This window comes from Callorhinus ursinus, unplaced genomic scaffold (genome assembly GCF_003265705.2).
Source record: "Callorhinus ursinus isolate GAN/ISIS: 27379988/994484 unplaced genomic scaffold, GSC_fseal_2.0 scaffold33, whole genome shotgun sequence".
Taxonomy (NCBI): Eukaryota; Metazoa; Chordata; class Mammalia; order Carnivora; family Otariidae; genus Callorhinus; species Callorhinus ursinus.
In genome coordinates this window covers 14739113-14758058 of record NW_027397095.1, presented here as the reverse complement: position 1 = coordinate 14758058, position 18946 = coordinate 14739113, and the positions used below count along the sequence as shown (strand labels likewise).

Sequence of the window (18946 nt, the reverse complement as noted above, 5' to 3'; positions counted from 1 at the left end):
TCACACGTAATCAATGAGTTCCATTTCTTTTTCTTGGGAGACAACCCTCGTGGAGTTTGCTGGCTCCCCGATCCATTCTGGAATATTTGCCCTCTGGGCCTGCCACCCAACTGTCATCCGGGGAGTGCCCTTAGCTTCTCTTCTCTGTTCGACTCTGCTTTCCACATTTCAGGTGGTCCTCTTTCTTGCTTTATGCCCTGGTTTTGCCAGACTACATCCGTACTCACTTCCTTAGAAAGATTGCAAGGGAGGTATATATTTTTTTTAAAAGATTTTATTTATTTGAGAGAAAGAGAGAATGCCGAGAATGCACATGAGCCAGGGGAGGGACAGAGAAGCAGGCTCCCCGCCGAGCAGGGAGCCCGACGCGGGGCTCGATCCCAGGACCCTGGGATCATGACCTGAGCCGGAGGCAGATGCTTAAGTGAGTGAGTTAGCCAGGCGCCCGCGAGGGAGGTAATTTTTTTAATAAAACCCTTCTGTATCTGAATATATCTTCACATATGATTAAAATTAGCCCTTGGTGAAGAATTCCTAATTAGAAACAATTTCCCTTCAGATTTTTAAAACCATATTCCACTATGTTCTTGCTTCTAGCGTTGCTTTTGAAAAGTCTGATTCCTTTATTGATTTCCAATTTTCTGGGCGTAACTCTCTCTGCAAGCTTAAAAGTTTTCTTTTGGTCTCTAGTGTTTTAAAATTTCACAATGAGATGTCTTCTTGGGCATATAATTTTTTTTTTTAAAGATTTTAAGTACTCTCTATACCCAACGTGGGGCTCAGACTTACAACCTTGAGATCAAGGGATGCACGCTCCACCGGCTGAGCCGGCCAGGTGCCGCTCCTTTTCCTTTATGCGAAAATGAGAATCATGGTGACAGCAATGTATCCTGCTTTTACAATATCATGTTGCACTATTTGCCTTCATTGTATTGACTTGGCAGTGGCATGACATTTCCCAATTGCACTGTTTCGAGAAAAAGAATGCTATATTCGACTCTTAGGACATCAGAATCTTAGCTCTTTTTATGCTTCTAAAAACACTTAAAATCAAAAGTAGTTTTTTAAAGATTTGTTTGAGAAAGAGAGAGAAAGAAGGAGGGGGAAGGGGCAGAGGGAGAGAATCCTCAAGCAGACTCCCTGCTGAGCGCGGAGCCCCACGCGGGGCTTGATCTCACAACCCTGAGATCATGACCTGAGCTGAAATCAAGAGTGGGCCACTTAACTGACTGAGCCACCCAGGCGCCCCAAATCAAAAGTAGTTTTTCTTTCTTTCCTTCTTTCTTTCCTTCTTTCTTTCTTCCATTCTATCTTTCTCCCTCTCTCTCTCCCTCCCTTTCCTTCCTTCCCCTGGGATAGATGGAAACTGAAGAAATAATGCTAGATAGCTGCTCCTTGGCAGTACAATAGGCTGTTTGGAGCCCAAACTAACCATTTTCTCAGGATGGGAGTGCAGTGTAAACATCTAATGTACGGGGATTAATGCGCGCCCTGCCATGCAGCCCAAAATAAGGCTGGCCAGTACCTGGGGGCACTGAGGAGGCTAAGAGACAATTGACAAGCCTCAGCCCGAAGAGGAGGCCTGGGTTAGCTGTGAGCTTCGCACCCAGGAGCTGCCTTGCCAGCACATAGGGGACCCACAGAGACTAGAACTAGAATCATAGAGGAAGAAGGTACCTAAGCTAGGAACAGTCTAAGCTTGCCTTCTCTGTTGATGTGATCATTTTCTTTCGACCAGGAGTGATGTGCAAACTGTATGACATGGGCACCAACCTGCCAGATCTGATGCCAATTTCTTGGTAGAGGCAGATTAGTATGACCCGCTACCGGACTCAGTAGAAAGGTACTGAGCACCTACCACGTGCCTGCCAGGCGAGTCATTTCCTTTCTCTTAGTTTGTGTTTTCTCACCTGGGAGAAAAGCAGTAAGCGATCTACAGGGGGCCTTTCAGGTCTAATATTCACAGTTAAGAAAATGGCAATTTGGAGTCGTTTTTCTAGAAAAATAATGGGAGCAGACATCAAAAAAGAGCAGCTGACCTAAGACTTGTAGATTTGAAAATGCAGACAAAACCAGAAGATGATTCTATGTGTTATTGTTTGACTTGAGAATTGGACTAAGAGTGAATCCCAAACGTCTTCTCTCCGTGCTGTGTCCGAAAGCAGTGGAGGGGCAATAAGGACAGCTCTCTCCCGAGCGTGAGTCGGCTTTATAGCTTGGACGTTCAAGCTGCATCCCACCAGCCCCCGCCAGAGTGCGTAGGCAAGATATCTTTCCCCTTCCAAGTCGACTCCTTTCTTTTTTTTTTTTTAAGATTTTATTTATTTATTTGACAGAGAGAGACACAACGAGAGCGGGAACACAAGCAGGGGGAGTGGGAGAGGGAGAAGCAGGCTTCCCATGGAGCAGGGAGCCCGATGCGGGGCTCGATCCCAGGACCCTGGGATCATGACCTGAGCCGGAGGCAGACGCCTAACGACTGAGCCACCCAGGTGCCCCGAGTCGACTCCTTTCTTTCAGCATCCTCTCCCCAGCTGCCACCACCCTCAGTGCCGTCTTTCCGTTGCTGGCAGTGGCTTCGCCAGTCTGGCAAGAGTCCATGTTCCAGACCTTTCCTACCTTCCTCTCTTTTCAGACTCCGCCTCACCTCATTTCTCCTCCCTTTTGGCCTCTGCCTCCTGATAACAAGACGTTTGATCCATTCATCCTTTCTAACGTGGTCAAGGAAGGCCAACGTGTTTGTGGGCTCCCTCTCCTGGGTGAGATTCATCGTCCGAGGAGCCTTTCCAAAATCATGCTGCCGCTTTCATGGTGGATTTTTTTAAAATCCTTTATTATGGAAAAGTTCAAACATAAACAAAAGTGGAGAGACTGTTAAGATGAATGACCATCCCCCAGCGTCAACAATGATCAACACGGTTGGTCTTGCTTCGTCTCTACCGCCACCCATTCTCCATCTCAGAGACAATGAGTTACTTTGAAGCAAATCCCAGACGTTGTATCATTTCATCTGTAAATACTTCAGTACACATCTCTAAAAACTAAGGACCCCTTTTATTAAAAAAAAAAAACAACTACAATAGGGAAAGTGTTCGTTATTAAAGCTAATTTAAGGTTGTGGGGTTAATGAAAATAGACATGTCTTTAGAGTTACCAGGATTAAATATACAACTTCTCTTCTGCTTGTGTTTACTGAAAATCACATAAGTTCATGTTATCTCTGTTGCAAATTTGTCAGAAAAAAAAAAACTTGAAATAATGGTTGACTTTGTCCAGTGCCTCCCGAAGTGTTGTGGGTAGTCTAAACATAATTGTTAAGAACAAGTAAATCAAATAGATGTAAATAAGATTAAAAGGTTTATAGGCAAACTTTTAAATAGCTTCCAAAATCTTTGGTAACCAGTAACTTTATAAAGTTTTGCCAAATTAAATGATGAGTGAAGTGAAAATCATGGACTGTCTAGATCACTTCCAAAAAGGTAAGATAAGAAAATGTGACGTATGGACACCTGGGTGGTTCAGTTGGTTAAGGGACTGCCTTCAGCTCAGGTCATGGTCCCGGGATCCTGGGATGAGTCCTGCATTGGGCTCCCTGCTCAGCGGGGAGCCTGCTTCTCCCTCTGCCTGCCAGTCTCCTTGCTTATGTTCTCTCTCTCTCAAATAAATAAATAAAATCTTTTAAAAAAAAGGAAAACATGAAGTACTGAAATCAATCAAGAAATAAACTGCAATACCATTAAGTATACCATACTTAAAAAAATTAACAATAATTGCTTAATATTATCAAATATCCAGTCAGTGTTTACACTTCCCCAACTGTCTCACTTCTTTTTTTTCTATTGTTTGTTCGAATCAGGATCCAGCAAGGCTCATGGTGGATTTTTGAATACCAACACTTTGTTATATATAGGGGCAAGGATTTAGGAACAAAGAGTGGTTTGGCCCTCAAAACCTTACTGCATTGGCATCTAGTAATGAGTATGGCCCTGTCACCACAAAGTAGCTCCCCGCCACGACCTTCCAGATTGCTCTGACTGCACATTAGGGTCACTGTGTATTGCACTGGGCTCTGGAAATTCTTGATAAGGACAGTAAGTCAGCCATGAACGAAGTGAAAACTCAAGATTGGCCTTGGAAGTTCTTACACAGCCAACACTCAGTTTTCCTTGGAAAAAACAACAACAACAACCCTATACACACACACACCCTGCCCCACCCCCCACACAACCAAATGCCAACTTTTAATACGCGTAGGGAATGTTTGTGCACGTGGCAATCGAAAGCATATCTGTGTTGTATCATTTCTCCCCCCTTGGGATAAGGACTGATATAAGCATGTTGGAAATGTGATAATGAAGAAACACTTAAGCATGGATTCATTAGGACCAAAATGGCGTGACCCCTTTAGGATATTTTTAAACGTACTGAAAACTGGAAAGCAGGCCGGAAAAACAGGCTTAGGAGTCTGCATGGTAGGTTGAGGAAAATGATGTGTGGTTAAGTACGTGCTCCTTCCACCTGCTGAGTGAACACTTAGTCATGCAGCTTTTGGTAAGTTGTTGGCTTGGATAGCATTGGGAAATATCGATATGCACCATGTGACTACCACCAGCAGGATGGAGTAGATCCACTGGAGTGAAAAAAAGCTGATTGAATTGAACCGTGGAGTCTGGGAGCAGCATTCCTGCTACCAGGGTCTGCTCTAGTCCACTGCTTTATTCCTTCATTCAGGAAGCCTTTACATGAGTATAGAGTATGTATAAGATGCTGTGGTGGGTTCAAAGAAGAATAGGACTTGCTTTCTGTCTCATTGTTTCTCAGAGTCCGAGCTAGGGACGGCACATCGGTTTCATCTGGTGAACCAGTTCTGCCTGGAGATACTGTTTTGAGAAGGATTTTGAGATTGCGTTTAGGCTCAGCAGAAAGACAGCTAAGATCTGTTAGTGATGCCTCTCATGGGGTACTGGTTGGGGGATGACTTGAAGAATTTGTGCCACGTAGTTGCCATCCTGGGCTAAGGGAGGGAGGGAGGGAGTGATCCATATATATAAATAATAATCTTCAAGGCAGAGTGTGAAAAATTAAAGCTATAAAAGGAGGTCCAAATGAAGTGCTGTAGACAGGCAATAGAAGGAATGATCTGAACCTTGAAGTGTGAGTCGAATCTGAACAGATTCACAAAAGGGGGCATTCTTGTCCTGGGAAGAGGTTGGGCAAAGTCACAGATGGTGGTAGCAGGATGGATTGTGGGAGGAAGACGATGGAGATAAGCCAGTGAGGTAGGAGCTTAGTTGAGAGGTGGCGAGGCTCTCCCGTGCCAGGGAAATTAGAAAAGAGAACTCAGATCTGAAATATTTTAGAGGTGGACTCACCAGGACTTGACGAATGAACAGGAGATGTTCAAGATGCTATAGAGAAGCAAAGCCTGGAGTGGGGGTGAGGGAGGGGGCGGAGGAGAAACACGAATTCTGTTTTGGACATGTGGACTGTAGGCTGTTGGCGGGAACCACTGGGTCATGATTTCCAACAAGGTTGGAGGGCACTCGGGTGGCAATGAGAGCAAAGCAACTTCAAGAGTCAGGGGTGCGGGAGCCAGCCCCCGGGAAAAGAGCAGCGGGCTCACTCCCAGAAGACACATTGCAAGCCTCTGGGCACAGGGTGAAGAAATTCCAAATCTGAGCTTGCTACAGGGCAGTCATGCAGTGGCAAGCGAGACCGCAAGGCAGAGCCCTTACCAGCAACTCGCAGCTCCAGAGTAACACACTGCTGCCATCTGGGGGCTGCATGGAGAAATGCTAATGGCAGCTCTGTGATTGCCACTTAGGGAGAGGGGACATGATTTGGGGGCCACCAAGACCCCTCCTCTCAAAAACCTTTTATAGTTCTTCCTCGAAGTCTTTTTAGGCTAGGTCTATTCCTCCATCCCCAACGGAGGAAACTGTGGGGGCACGTGTTCTGTAGTATCCTTTCTTTCTGGAAGCGTTTAACCCTTGACAGCAGACTACTTCCGGCCAGCTGTGGCATGCTGGCACCGAATTGAGCTCTTTCCTGCCCCCCCTGCTGTCCTGTAGCTGCCGACCAAGGTTCTGGCTGGGACCACAGCTCTCCGCTGGACCCACCAAATCCCTCGTTTTGACCGAGTCACTGGTTGGCTTTGACTTTTGATACTAGGACACCCTCGTTTTTGCCTCCAGGGGCACCGCTTCCTCCTTCGATGTTTTCTTTTGCCAACCTCCTTTTCTGGAGTGGAACCGGGTCTTCGTCTTTTCGGTTCATTCATTTAGCAAACATTTATTGAGTGGGTACACTGTGCTAAGCACTGAAGCCACGTTGGGGAGGAAAACAGATGTGGCCCCTCAAGAAGTTGTATGACAGGGGCGCCTGGGTGGCTCAGTCGTTAAGCGTCTGCCTTCGGCTCAGGTCATGATCCCAGGGTCCTGGGATCAAGCCCCGCATCGGGCTCCCTGCCCGGCGGGGAGTCTGCTTCTCCCTCTGCCCCTCACCCTACTCCCGTGCTCTCACTCTCACTCTCTCTCAAATAAATAAATAAAATTGTATGACAGTCTAACTGTAAAGACAGAAGACAGTCATAAGAAGTGTGATCGTTGCTCTGAGGGACAGGTGGATGCTGCAGTGGGAGCAGGAATCGGGAATCTGACCACATCTTGAAGGGTAGTGAAAACTTTTCTGACATTTAAGCTGAAATTTGAACGATTAGTACAAATTGGCCAGGAGATAACTATTCTGAAAAATATGAAATCCTCAAGGCTTTGGAAATAAGGAGCCATTGTCCTGGTTCCTCTGTCTTCTGGGATGATAGTGCAATAGGGAGATTCATCAGCTTTATACACACAGTCCCTCGGAGAGTCTTGAGTCTGGAATTGGCATGTCAATTAAAGTGAAAAGTAGGTGTTTAAAATAAAAATAATAGTTACAACAACAATCAGAAAATCAGGAAACATAGAAATGTTTCTATGCACCACCTGGGTGGTGCAGTTGGTTAAGTTTCTGACTCTTGGTTTCGGCTCAGGTCGTGATCGCAAGGTCGTGAGATTGAGCCCCGCATTGGGCACCACGCTCAGTGAGGAGTCTGCTTAAGACTCTTTCTCCCTCAAGGGGAACCCTCCTACACTGTTGGTGGGAATGCAAGCTGGTGCATCCCCTCTGGAAAACAGTACGGAGGTTCCTCAAAAAGTTGAAAATAGAGCCACCATATGACCCAGCAATTGCACTACTGGGTATTTACCCCAAAGATACAAATGTAGGGATCCTAAGGGGTATGTGCACCCCAATGTTTATAGCAGCAATGTCCACAATAGTCAAACTGTGGAAAGAGCCAAGATGTCCATCGACAGATGAGTGGATAAATAAGATGTGGTATATATACACAATGGAACATTATGCAGCCATCAAAAGGAAGGAGATCTTGCCATTTGGAACGACGTGGATGGAACTGGAGGGTGTTATGCTGAGTGAAATAAGTCAATCAGAGAAAGGCATGTATCATATGACCTCACTGATATGAGGAATTCTTAATCTCAGGAAACAAACCGAGTGTTGCTGGAGTGGTCGGGGGTGGGAGGGATGGGGCGGCTGGGTGATAGACATTGGGGAGGGTATGTGCTATGGTGAGCACTGTGAATTGTGCAAGACTGTTGAATCACAGACCTGTACTTCTGCAACAAATAATGCAACATATGTTAAGAAAAAAGAAAAAGAAGAAGATAGCAGGAGGGGAAGAATGAAGGGGAATAAGTCAGAGGGGGAGACGAACCATGAGAGACGATGGACTCTGAGAAGCAAACTGAGGGTTCTAGAGGGGAGGAGGGGAGAGGGATGGGTTAGCCTGGTGATGGGTATTAAAGAGGGCCCGTTCTGCACGGAGCACTGGGTGTTATGCACAAACAATGAATCATGGAACACTACATCAAAAACTAATGATGTAATGTATGGTGATTAACATAACAATTAAAAAAAGACTCTTTCTCCCTCGCCCTCTACCCCTCTCCCCTCTGCGTACACTCTCTCTCTCAAATAAATAAAATCTTAAAGAAATACAGAATAACAACAACAACAAAAATAACCCCCCAAACTCTGTATTAGCCTGCCCTTTTTGGAAAAGAACACATATAAGAAGATAAAGAAATACTAATATTCTTGAAGTCCCAAAGCACCGTGTTTCAGTTTCTTTCACTTTTTTTCCTTTCTAAGAATTGAGCCAATTTTTAAAATCTCCACATACACTCATTTGAACTGGAACATAATGTCTTAAATATGCTAATACATTGGATCTGAATCAACGCAAGATACCAAAAATCTACTTGAATTTCAGATTCCTCATCAGTAAAATAAGGATAATAGTAGATACATCCTGGGGTTTTTTTTATTTTTATTTTTATTTTTTTTTTTGAGACGTAGTGAGTTAACACTTGCGAAGCACTTTAAACCAGTGCCTGGCCCATCATAAGCACATCATACACATTAGTAGTATATTTCGGGGCTGACTGTTCATAGAACATGTCAGGGGAAAGGCTATCAGGCTGCTGGAATGAGGTTGCTTTGACACCATGCCATGGAAAAGACTGGCTATTCCAGCCACACACAAAGGGCCAACCCTGACACTAGAAATGCTAAGTGGAAAAAAAAGAAGCCGAGAATGTTGCATGTAAGTCAGCCCGTTTGGAAAGGGGCACACAGAGAGAAGCTTATTCTGTAGCTCATGTTCCTAAGGGATCTCCTCTTCCCCCGTTCCTGACAGGTAATCTGGTCTCCACCTAAATACCTCCAGCGACAGGGAGTTCTCTGTTATTGGAGAGAGCCCGTTTCATTCTCTGATAGTCCATTCTAATTTTTTTAGATCAGTCTTTACATTCTATGGTCAAAAATCGTCTCCCTTGTATATCCATCTACCTGTGAATCCTTCTGCCCTGGGGAAACAAAGAGAACAAAAAAGTTTTCCACACTATTGGCAAACTGGGAGCAAGGACTGTAGATGGTAGATCCTGAATTTGATAACCGTGCTGTAGTTATCTCTGAGAATGCCCTTGTCCTTGGAAATTACCCACTGAAATATGAAAAGAAGTGAAATGACATATACAATAGTTCTGCAAATGGTTCAGAAAAAAGAACATTACCTAAGTAGGGAGAGAGTCGCAAAATATTCACAATTGGTGGGATCTGGATAGATAGTCTAGGAGGATTCTTTGTAGTATTTTTTTAAAGGTTTTATTTATTTATTTATTTATTTATTTATTTATTTATTTATTTATAGCTCAAGCAGAGGGAGGGGCAGAGGGAGAGAGAGAGAGAGACTCTCCAGTAGACTCCGTGCCGAGCAGAGCCCCACGCGGGGCTTCATCCCACAACCCTGACATCACGACCTGAGCCAAAATCAAGAGTTGGAAGCTTAACCGACTGAGCCGCCCAGGCGCCCCTCTTTGTAGTATTCTTGTACCTATTCTTTTTTTTTTTTTTAAGATTTCTATTTATTTATTTGACAGAGAGAGACACGGAGAGAGAGGGAACACAAGCAGGGGGAGTGGGAGAGGGAGAAGCAGGCTTCCCATGGAGCAGGGAGCCCGATGCAGGGCTCGATCCCAGGACCCCGGGACCATGACCTGAGCCGAAGGCAGATGCTTAATGACTGAGCCACCCAGGCACCCCTCTTGTACCTATTCTGTAATCTTGAAATTATCTCAAAAGAAAAAGTTAATAAAAAAATCCTTCCTCTTCCATATGACGGCTCTTCAAAGGTTTGAGAACGATTACCACATTTATGTGATTCTACTTTTCTCTCTCACTCACTTGTTAGTTCATTCATTATTTCATTCTTCGACAAATATGGATTAAGCATCTGCTTTGGGCCAGGCCCAGCTGGGCACCATGAGTCCAGCAGAGAAGGTAGTCAGTTCCATCTACTGCCATGGAACTTGGGGGCACTTAGGGAAGACCCAAGGTAATCAACAAGTAGTTCTATTCTTTCTACCTGTGATAGAATTACAAAGGAAGGGTGGAGGTGGTGGTATGGGAGAGCCTACCAGAAGGTTCTGAACCTAGCCAATGGCCCCAGCATCTAAGGTTGTAGGGATGCAAAGGGCAGTAAGCCAGAGAGATTAGCACTCCTTTATGAAAAATCTGTTGGCTGAGGGGAAGGATTTGTGGGCCCAGGTGAGCAGCTTCCGACAAGCATCTGACAAGCCGTTCCATCTGCTCCCTTAAATGTCACAGAGCACTGAAAAGAGATTACCTGGATTTGAATGACAGCTGCCGTGTCCCAGAGATGAAGCTATGAAAGGAATAGAAAAGCCTCGGCGCCTTAGTGCAGGTTGGAACCCAGCAACAGGAGGGGTCTTTAGCCGGCTCGTCACAACACTGGGGACCACCTCAGGAAGCAGAGCCCCAGCAGCTCGCGCCCCCGGGCCTGGTCCCTGCTCTCGCCCCAGTCAATCACAGCCACGCCTGATGGCACAGCTATGGTGGCTGGGCCCCTTCCCACACACCATCGAGTTTCTGTGGTACGATTTGCCTTACAGCTTCAGTGAGAAAACTCAAGCTTTAGAGCCATTAATATGTATTTTTTTTTCCCCAAGAAAAATAGTCATGAAACCTGGGGGTAGATTGGAAGCTGAAGCTGAAGATGTGCATGCAAAGCCTAGTGCCAAGAACGGTAAGAAGCTCTGGAGGAATGGCAGCCATTGCCCTTTTCGTGGCCGAAAAGATTTTATTTATTTATTTGACAGAGTGAGAGAGCAAGCACCAGCAGGGGGAATGGCAGGCAGGGGAGAACCAGGCTCCCCACTGAGAAGGGAGCCCGACGTGAGGCCCAATCCCAAGACCCCAGGATCATGAGCTGAGCCGAAGGCAGCTGCCTAACCGACTGAGCCATCCAGGCGCCCCTCTTCTGAACATTTCATATAAATGGAACCATAGAATCCATGGCCTTTGGATTTCTCTCCCCAAGTGCTGGGGAGGGGAGGGGCGGAGGGAGAGGGGGAGAGAAACTGAAGCAGACTCTGCACAGCCATGTGACTGGCTCCTTTCACTTAGCATCATGTCTCCAAGGTTCATGGGTGTGGTAGCGTGGATCAGTACTTCATTCCTTCTATTCGTCCATCAGTTGATGGACTTTCGGGTTGTTTCCACCTTTTGGCTATTACTTTTAATGCTGCTCTGAACATTCGTGTACAAGTTTTGATGTGGGTAGATGTTTTCAATTCCCTTCGGTATTCACCTAGGTGTGGAATTGTTGCATGGTATGGTAATTCTGTATTTAACCTTTTGAGGAAATTCCAGAAATTGCCAAAGTGGCTGTATCATTTTACATTCCTGCCAGCAATATTTGAGGATTCCAATTTGTCCATAGCCTTGCCAACACTTGTTACTGTCTGTCTTCTTTATTGTAGACATCTTTGTAGGTATAAAGTGGTCTCTCATTATGGGTTCCATTTGCATTTCCCTGATGGCTAATGATGTTGAGCATCTTTTCATGTGCTTATTGGCCATTTCTGTATCTTCCCTGGAAAAATACCTATTCAGATCCTTTTCCCATTTTTTTTTAAAGATTGTATTTATTTATTTGACAGAGAGAGACACAGCTAGAGAGGCAACACAAGCAGGGGGAGTGGGAGAGGGAGAAGCAGGCTTCCCGCGGAGCAGGGAGCCCAATGCGAGGCTCGATCCCAGGATCCTGGGATCGTGATCGGAGCCGAAGGCAGACGCTTAATGACTGAGCCACCCAGGCGCCCCTCCTTTGCCCATTCTTAATTGGATTATTTGTCTTTTTAAAAAAAAAATGATTTTAGGGGCGCCTGGGTGGCTCAGTTGGTTAAGCGACTGCCTTCGGCTCAGGTCACGATCCTGGAGTCCCAGGATCGAGCCCCACATCGGGCTCCCTGCTCAGCGGCGAGTCTGCTTCTCCCTCTGACCCTCCCCCCTCTCGTGTTCTCTCTCTCATTCTCTCTCTCTCTCTCTCAAATAAATAAATACAAATCTTAAAGAATAAAAATAAAAAAATAAAAAATGATTTTATTTATTTATTTGAGGGAGAGAGAACATGAGTGGGGGGAGGGGCAGAGGAAGAGGGAAAAGCAGACTTCCCACTGAGCAGGGAGCCTGACATGGGTCTCCATCCCAGGACCCTGGGATCATGACCTGAGCCGAAGGCGGACACCTAACCGACTGAGCCACCCAGGTGCCCAGATTATTTGTCTTTTTATTATTGAGTTATAAAAGTACTTTATATAGTCTAGATACAAGTCCCTTATCAGATATACGACTTGCACATATTTTCTCTCATTCTGTGGATTGTTTTTTCCCTTTCCCAATAGTGTCCTTTGATGCACAAAAGTTTTATACTTTGATGAAGTCTATTTATCTGTGTTTTCTTTTGTTGCCTGTGCTTTGGTGTCATAGAAGGTTCTGCCTAACTCAGGGTCACAAATATAAACTTCTACTATGATTTCTTCTAAGAGTTTTATAATTTTAGCTCTTATATTTAAATCTATGACCTATTTTGTATTAATTTGTATATGTGGTGTGAGGTGGGGGTCCAACTTTATTATTTTGTATGTGGATATATAACTGTCCCTGTGTCATTTCTTGCACAGACTATTTTTCCCCACTGAATGATCTGGCACCCTTGTCGAAAATCAGTTGACCATAAATGTATGGATTTATTTTTGGATGCTCAATTCTATTCTATTCTGATCTGTATATCTAGTCTCATGCAAGTACCACACAGCCTTGATTCTGTAGCTTTTTATAAGTTTTGAAATTGTGAAGTGTGAATCTTCAAGCTTTGCTCTTCTTTCTCAAGATTGTTTTGACTATTCTGGGTCCCCTGCATTTCCACATGAACTTTACCATCAGCTTGTCCATTTCTACCAAGAAGACAACTGGGATTATGATAGGGATCACATTGAATTTGTAGGTCAATCTGTAGATCACGATTTTAGCAATCCTAAGTCTTCCAATTCATGAACATGAAATATCTTTCCATTTATTCGGATCTTTAATTTCTTTTTTAAAAAATTTTAAGTAGGCTCCATGCCCAATGTGGGGCTCAAACTCTTGCAACCCTGAGATCAGGAGTCACATGCCCTACTGACTGAGCCAGCCAGGTGCCCCTCGATCTTTAAGTATTTTCAGCAATGATTTGTGGTTCCTATGGTAGGAGTCTCACATTTTTAAAATTTATTCATAAATATTTTATTTTTGATGTTACTGTAAATTGAATTGTTTTCTTAATTTCATTTTTGGGTTGTTCATTGCTAGTGTATAGAAATACAATTGAGTTTTGTATAGTAATCTTGTATCTTATAATCATGCTGAACTAATCTATTTGTTCTAGTAGTGTCTCAGTGGTTTCCTTAGGCTTTTCTATGTACAAAATCGTATCATCTACAAATAGAGATCATTTTACTTCTTTCCAATCTGGATGTTGTGTATTTCTTTTTCTGGCCTAATTTCCCTGGCTGGAACCCCCATCTTTTCAGGATTCCTAGACCCAATTCCACCATGGAGAGGTGATTCCCCCGGCCAACACCAAGCAAGTCTCAAACACCACCAGGGGGTCTGAGAATTCAGTGTAATTCTGACCCTGTCTACCCAGAGGTGGCATCAGATTCCACAGGTTAAAGGTTCAGTCCTACAAGAGGGTCCCCCACCCCCACCTTAGATGCCAGTCTCAAGCCCAGGCTGTTCGCTGTGCTTCTGTCTGGCTATGGATTGGAGGTTCCAACGACCTCCTCCTTCGGTTTGATTAACTTGCTAGAGTGGCTCATAGAACTGCGGGAAACACTTATGTTTACCAGTTTATGAAAGAATATGATAAAGGATACGAATCAACAGCCAGATGAAGAGATATATAGGGTGAGGTCCTGAACAAAGGAGCTTTTGTCCTCACGGAGCTTGGGGCCTGGTTCTGTGGCATGTGGAAGCCTTCTGGTTTCCCAAGCATGGAAGCTCTTCAAAAAGCTGTCCTTTTTGGGTTTTATGGAGGCTTCATTACACAGTCTTGATTGACTAAGCCGTTGGCCATTGGTTGATTCAACCTGCAGCCCCTCCCCCTTCTCCAGTGTGGGTGGGACTGAAAGTTCCAACACTTTATTTTTTTTTAAATTTTGTTTATTTATTTGAGAGAGAGAATGAGAGAGAGAGCATGAGAAGGGGGAGGGTCAGAGGGAGAAGCAGACTCCCCGCTGAGCGGGGAGCCCAATGCGGGGCTCGATCCTGGGCCTCCAGGATCATGACCTGAGCCAAAGGCAGCCACTTAACCAAATGAGCCACCCAGGCGCCCAGGCCCAGTTCCCACACTTTAATCACTTGGTTGGTCCTCCTGGCAACCAGCCCCTACCCTTGTGTGGGGTCCAAAAGTCAACCTTCATTAATAACAAGACACCCACTTCACCTTTATGCCTCTGAAGCATTTACAGGAACTGGGGATGAAGAATCAATATATCTGAGGAATATTATTTTGGTCATCTGAATGACAAAATATATATTTCTTATAAATCATTAGATCATACCCCAGTACAATGTTTAATAGAATTGTCAAGAGAGGACATTGAATTGTGGGGATTTTTTTTTCTTTCTAGTTCATTAATTTCTGTTCTTTATAATTTCATGTTTTCTTACTTTTGTTGAGATTATCTTGTTTGCTTTTTTAAGTCTTTTTTTTAAGATTTTATTTATTTATTTGACAGAGAGAGACACAGCGAGAGAGGGAACACAAGCAGGGGGAGTGGGAGAGGGAGAGCAGACTTCCCGCTGAGCAGGGAGCCCGATGCAGGGCTCGATCCCAGGACCCTGGGATCATGACCTGAGCCGAAGGCAGACGCTTAACGACTGAGCCACCCAGGCACCCCTTGCTTTTTTAAGTCTTGCAGTGGATACTTAACTCATCAGCTTTTGGCCTTTCATCATTGCTATGAGATACTTTTTCCTTCTAAGCATTGCTTTAGCTGCATCCCACAAGTTTTGATGTAGTTTCATTATTGTTCAACTACAAATGTTTTGTAACTCCATTATCATTCTTCTTTGACCCATCAGTGATTCCAGAATGTGTATCTTCATTTCCAAACATACAGAGAGTTTCCAGTTATCTTTTATAGTTATCAATTTGTAACTTATTTGCATTATGATCAGATTCCAATTTTTTGAAATGTGTGAAGACTTGCCTTTTGGCTTAGTACATGGTCAAATTTTATAAAGGTTCTGTATGTGTCTTCTGTAGTTATTGATTGCAGTGTCCTATACTTTGGCTATAAACTCAGATTATTAATTATGTTGTTCAGAAATTCTATATCCTTAGAGACATGTGTTTTGTCTCTTTGACGAAGTACTGAGAGAGGTGGGGAAAGACCTCCCACTCTGATTGTATATTTGTCTATTTCTCCTTCTAGTAAGTTAACTTTTCCAGGTTTTGTTATAAATGCATAATCATTCCTGGTGAATTGAATCTTTTATCATTATGAAATGAACTTCTGTATCTCTAATAATGCTTTTTGCCTTTTAATTGTATTTTGTCTGATGTGAATATCACTATACATGTTTTCTATCACTTGTATAATTATTTGTATGATTTATCTCTCTCCACCTTTTTACTGTCAACCTATCTGTATCCTTATATTTTGAATTTCTCTCCCCAAGTGCTGGGGAGGGGAGGGGCGGAGGGAGAGGGGGAGAGAAACTGAAGCAGACTCTGCACAGAGCGCCGAGCAGGATGCAGGCTCGCTCTCAGGAACCTGAGATCACGACCTGAGCTGAAACCAAGAGTCAGACACTTAACCGACTAAGCCACTCAGGTGACCCCCCCTTGTTTTTAAAGTCTTATTTATTTTAGAGAGGGAGAGAGAGGAGAGCTTGTGTGAGCAGGGGCAGAGGGAGAGGGAGAGAGAATATCTAGCAGACTCCCCGCTGAGCATGGAGCCTGACACGGGGCTCGATCTCACGACCCCAAGATCATGACCTGAGCTGAAACCAAGAGCTAGAGGCTTCACCGACTGAGCCCCCCAGGCGCCCTGGATTTGTCTATCCTAAACAGCATATGGATGTATTTGATAATCCTATTTGACAATACTTGAACATTTAGCTCATAAACATTTAATAAAATTATTGATAGATTGGGGTTTCAAGCTACCCCTTTTTTCCCCAAGCTACCATTTTATTTTGTGCTTGTATTGGTTCTGCCTATGCTTCTTTTTTTTTTTTTTTAAGATTTTATGTATTTATTTGACAGAGAGAGAAACAGTGAGAGAGGGAACACAAGCAGGGGGAGTGGGAGAGGGAGAAGCAGGCTTCCCGCGGAGCAGGGAGCCCGATGCGGGGCTCGATCCCAGGACCCCGGGATCATGACCTGAGCCGAAGGCAGACGCTTAAGGACTGAGCCACCCAGGCGCCCCCTGCCTGTGCTTCTTTTGCCTCTTCTTTCTTGACTTAAAAAGAATTGAGAAATTTTAAAATTTTAAATGATTTTCCCCTGTCTCCTGGTTTGAAGATTTACATTTTCTTGCTATTATTTTAATAATTACATCCTATTACTTCCTACATACATTATTACCTTTGATAAAAGTCTAGATTTAATAAGTACCTAAATCACTTCCAATATGAAATGAGGTTCTTAGAAAACTTGAGCTCCACTTATGTCGCTCCTGACGTCTCTTCATATTGTAAAGTACTTTATTTTTTAAAAAAACAGAACGGACGTTTCTATGATTCCTTCTTCCATCAATGTTCAGTTGTATTGCCCACGTACTATTACTTTCCTTGCTCTTCATTCCGTCCTGCATCTCCTTCTTCTAAGACAATTTTCCTCCCGAAGTACATCCTTTAGAATTTCCATTAGTGCAGTCTGCCAGTGACAAACTCTCTTAGTTTTTGTTTGTCTAAAAATAGCTTTTTATCACCATCTCGTGGACTATTTTCATGAGAGATGCCGCCCATGGGGTCCCAGCTTAGTCTGGGGAGGGTCTTTCATAAACATTGCCACTCGGCTCTGACTTCCCATGAGCCAGAGTTCCGGTGTGAAGTGTCTGCAAGCCCTTAGCTACTTTGGTGGGAGAACAGTGTCTCAACAGGACTGCTGGAGATGCTGAAGGGACATAATGGATGGAAAATTCCTGACAAAGAGGAGCGAGGCAACCAAAGGTAGCTATTACTGATTCGACTGAAAGTTTTAGCTCGTAATCATCGGGTTTTTTAAAGTTTATATTTTGCAACTGGAAAACAAAATGTGGCCTCCTTAGAGCCATCAGAGCCTGAATCGTTGTGATTGGAAGTGTCCCCGGAAACCCCCAAAACAGGAAGCCAGAGATAAGGGATGCTCTAACCGACCAGAGCTGGCTTAGCAAATGCTCCTCCTAGCCCCGTGTGGAAAGACCCTCTCTTTGTTCTAATGACCCAACCTGGACACCTGATACACCCTCTGTTTCCTTTCAACATTTCTGCCAGAGCTCTGAGGTCTCGTCTTTGTCTTCTTGGATGCCACCCACCAGGTCCAGCTGCAAATGACCTGACGTGGTGATGAAACCATTCAAATCCAGAAAACGAATCTGCTTAGAGGCCAGGGTCAGATGTCCTAGTGCTGGGGAGCCAAAGGAACAGTCCGAAGTTAACCCATAAGCCACTGCCAGCTCACCCCTGACTCTGCAAGGTGGCCGGCCTGCCTTCTCCCTACTTCTACCACCCTCCCCACCCTACACTGTTCCATCCACAAGAGACAGGCCACAGTCCTGAGATGGAAGGGGCTTCGCCTCCAGATTTGGATCGTATACTCCAAGGGATTCTAAGTAGTAGGGTTGGAAATAAGAAAGCAGGAAGGAGCAGGCGAAGTATCTCGACAGGCTAAAGAAGAATCCAACAGGAGCTGAAGGGCATCCAGTGGTTCACTTACTTCCAAGCATCACCAGTCAAGAACAAGCAACACAGCAACAACCTTGAACTTGGGTGGTCCACTTGGACAGCGCATGCTGCCACCACCCTGAGCCCCGAAAGTCCCACAGGGACCTCCTGGCTACACTGTACATTAGGGAAAGGAGACACGCTTTCCCAGAACCAAAAGTAAGGGAAAATAGAGCGTGATGGGCTGAATTGTGTCCCTCCAAAGAACGTGTGTAGGGGCCCTAGCCTCCAGTACCTCAGAATGTAACTGTATTTGGAGATGGGCCCTGAAAAGAAGTGATTAAGTCAAAATGAAGCTGTGAGAGTGGGTCCTAGTTGAATATGACTGGGGTCCTTATAAGAAGAGGAAATTGGAGGGACGCCTGGGTGACTCAGTCAGTTGAGCGTCCGACTCTTGGTTTCGGCTCCGGTCGTGATGTCAGGGTTGTGAGATTGAGCCCCGCGTCAGGCTCTGTGCTCAGCGCGGAGTCTGCTTGAGGTTCTCTCTGCCTCTCACTCACTCTCTCTTCCTCTCTCAAATAAATACATACATACATACATACATACATACATAAATAAAATCTCAGAAGGGGAAATTTGAACATCAGAGCAGGCACACAGAGCATCAACCCTGTGGAGAGGCAGCGAGACTGTAACTCTCTGCAAGCCCAGGAGAGAGACCTCAGGAGAACCCAATCCCGTGGGCACCTCGACCTGGACAGCTAGCTTCCAGAACTGTGAGAACATCCATGTCTGTGGTTTTAGCCACCCAATCTGTGGCACTTTGTTATGGCAGCCCTAGCAGGCTAGTACATGGAGCCCCTAGCTTCTGCCCCATTCATCCTTCATGGGGTGGCTCCTTCTCTGAGGCCAGGGATGCCAAATCCAGCAAAGGAGTGGTCCACTCAGGAGCTCACAGAAGGGCAACCTAGAACCCTGTCCTCGAGGTGAGAAACGGAAGAACTGTATCACCGGCAGAGAGCTGCAGTTCGGGGGGTCTGGTCGAAGGGTGTGTTATTCCTCACACTTCTTCCTGCAGTACAGAATGAAGGAGAAAGATTTTTTTTTT

General features: G+C 44.8%; 1 protein-coding gene across 2 annotated transcripts in view; it reads left to right on the top strand.

Annotated features, from left to right (window-relative positions):
* The window catches only part of IL13RA1 (interleukin 13 receptor subunit alpha 1), an 80226-nt gene that overhangs the window by 59431 nt on the left and 1849 nt on the right, over positions 1–18946 (top strand). Inside the window, exons 11-12 of one of the 2 annotated variants that reach the window (XR_012374367.1) lie at positions 9272–9450; positions 10228–10324. The exons of the other annotated variant lie outside the window; for it this stretch is intronic. The gene's annotated coding sequence lies outside the window, so the exon portion shown is untranslated. Of the gene's footprint in view, positions 1–9271; positions 9451–10227; positions 10325–18946 lie in introns of those variants that run through there. 2 annotated transcript variants of the gene reach the window in all.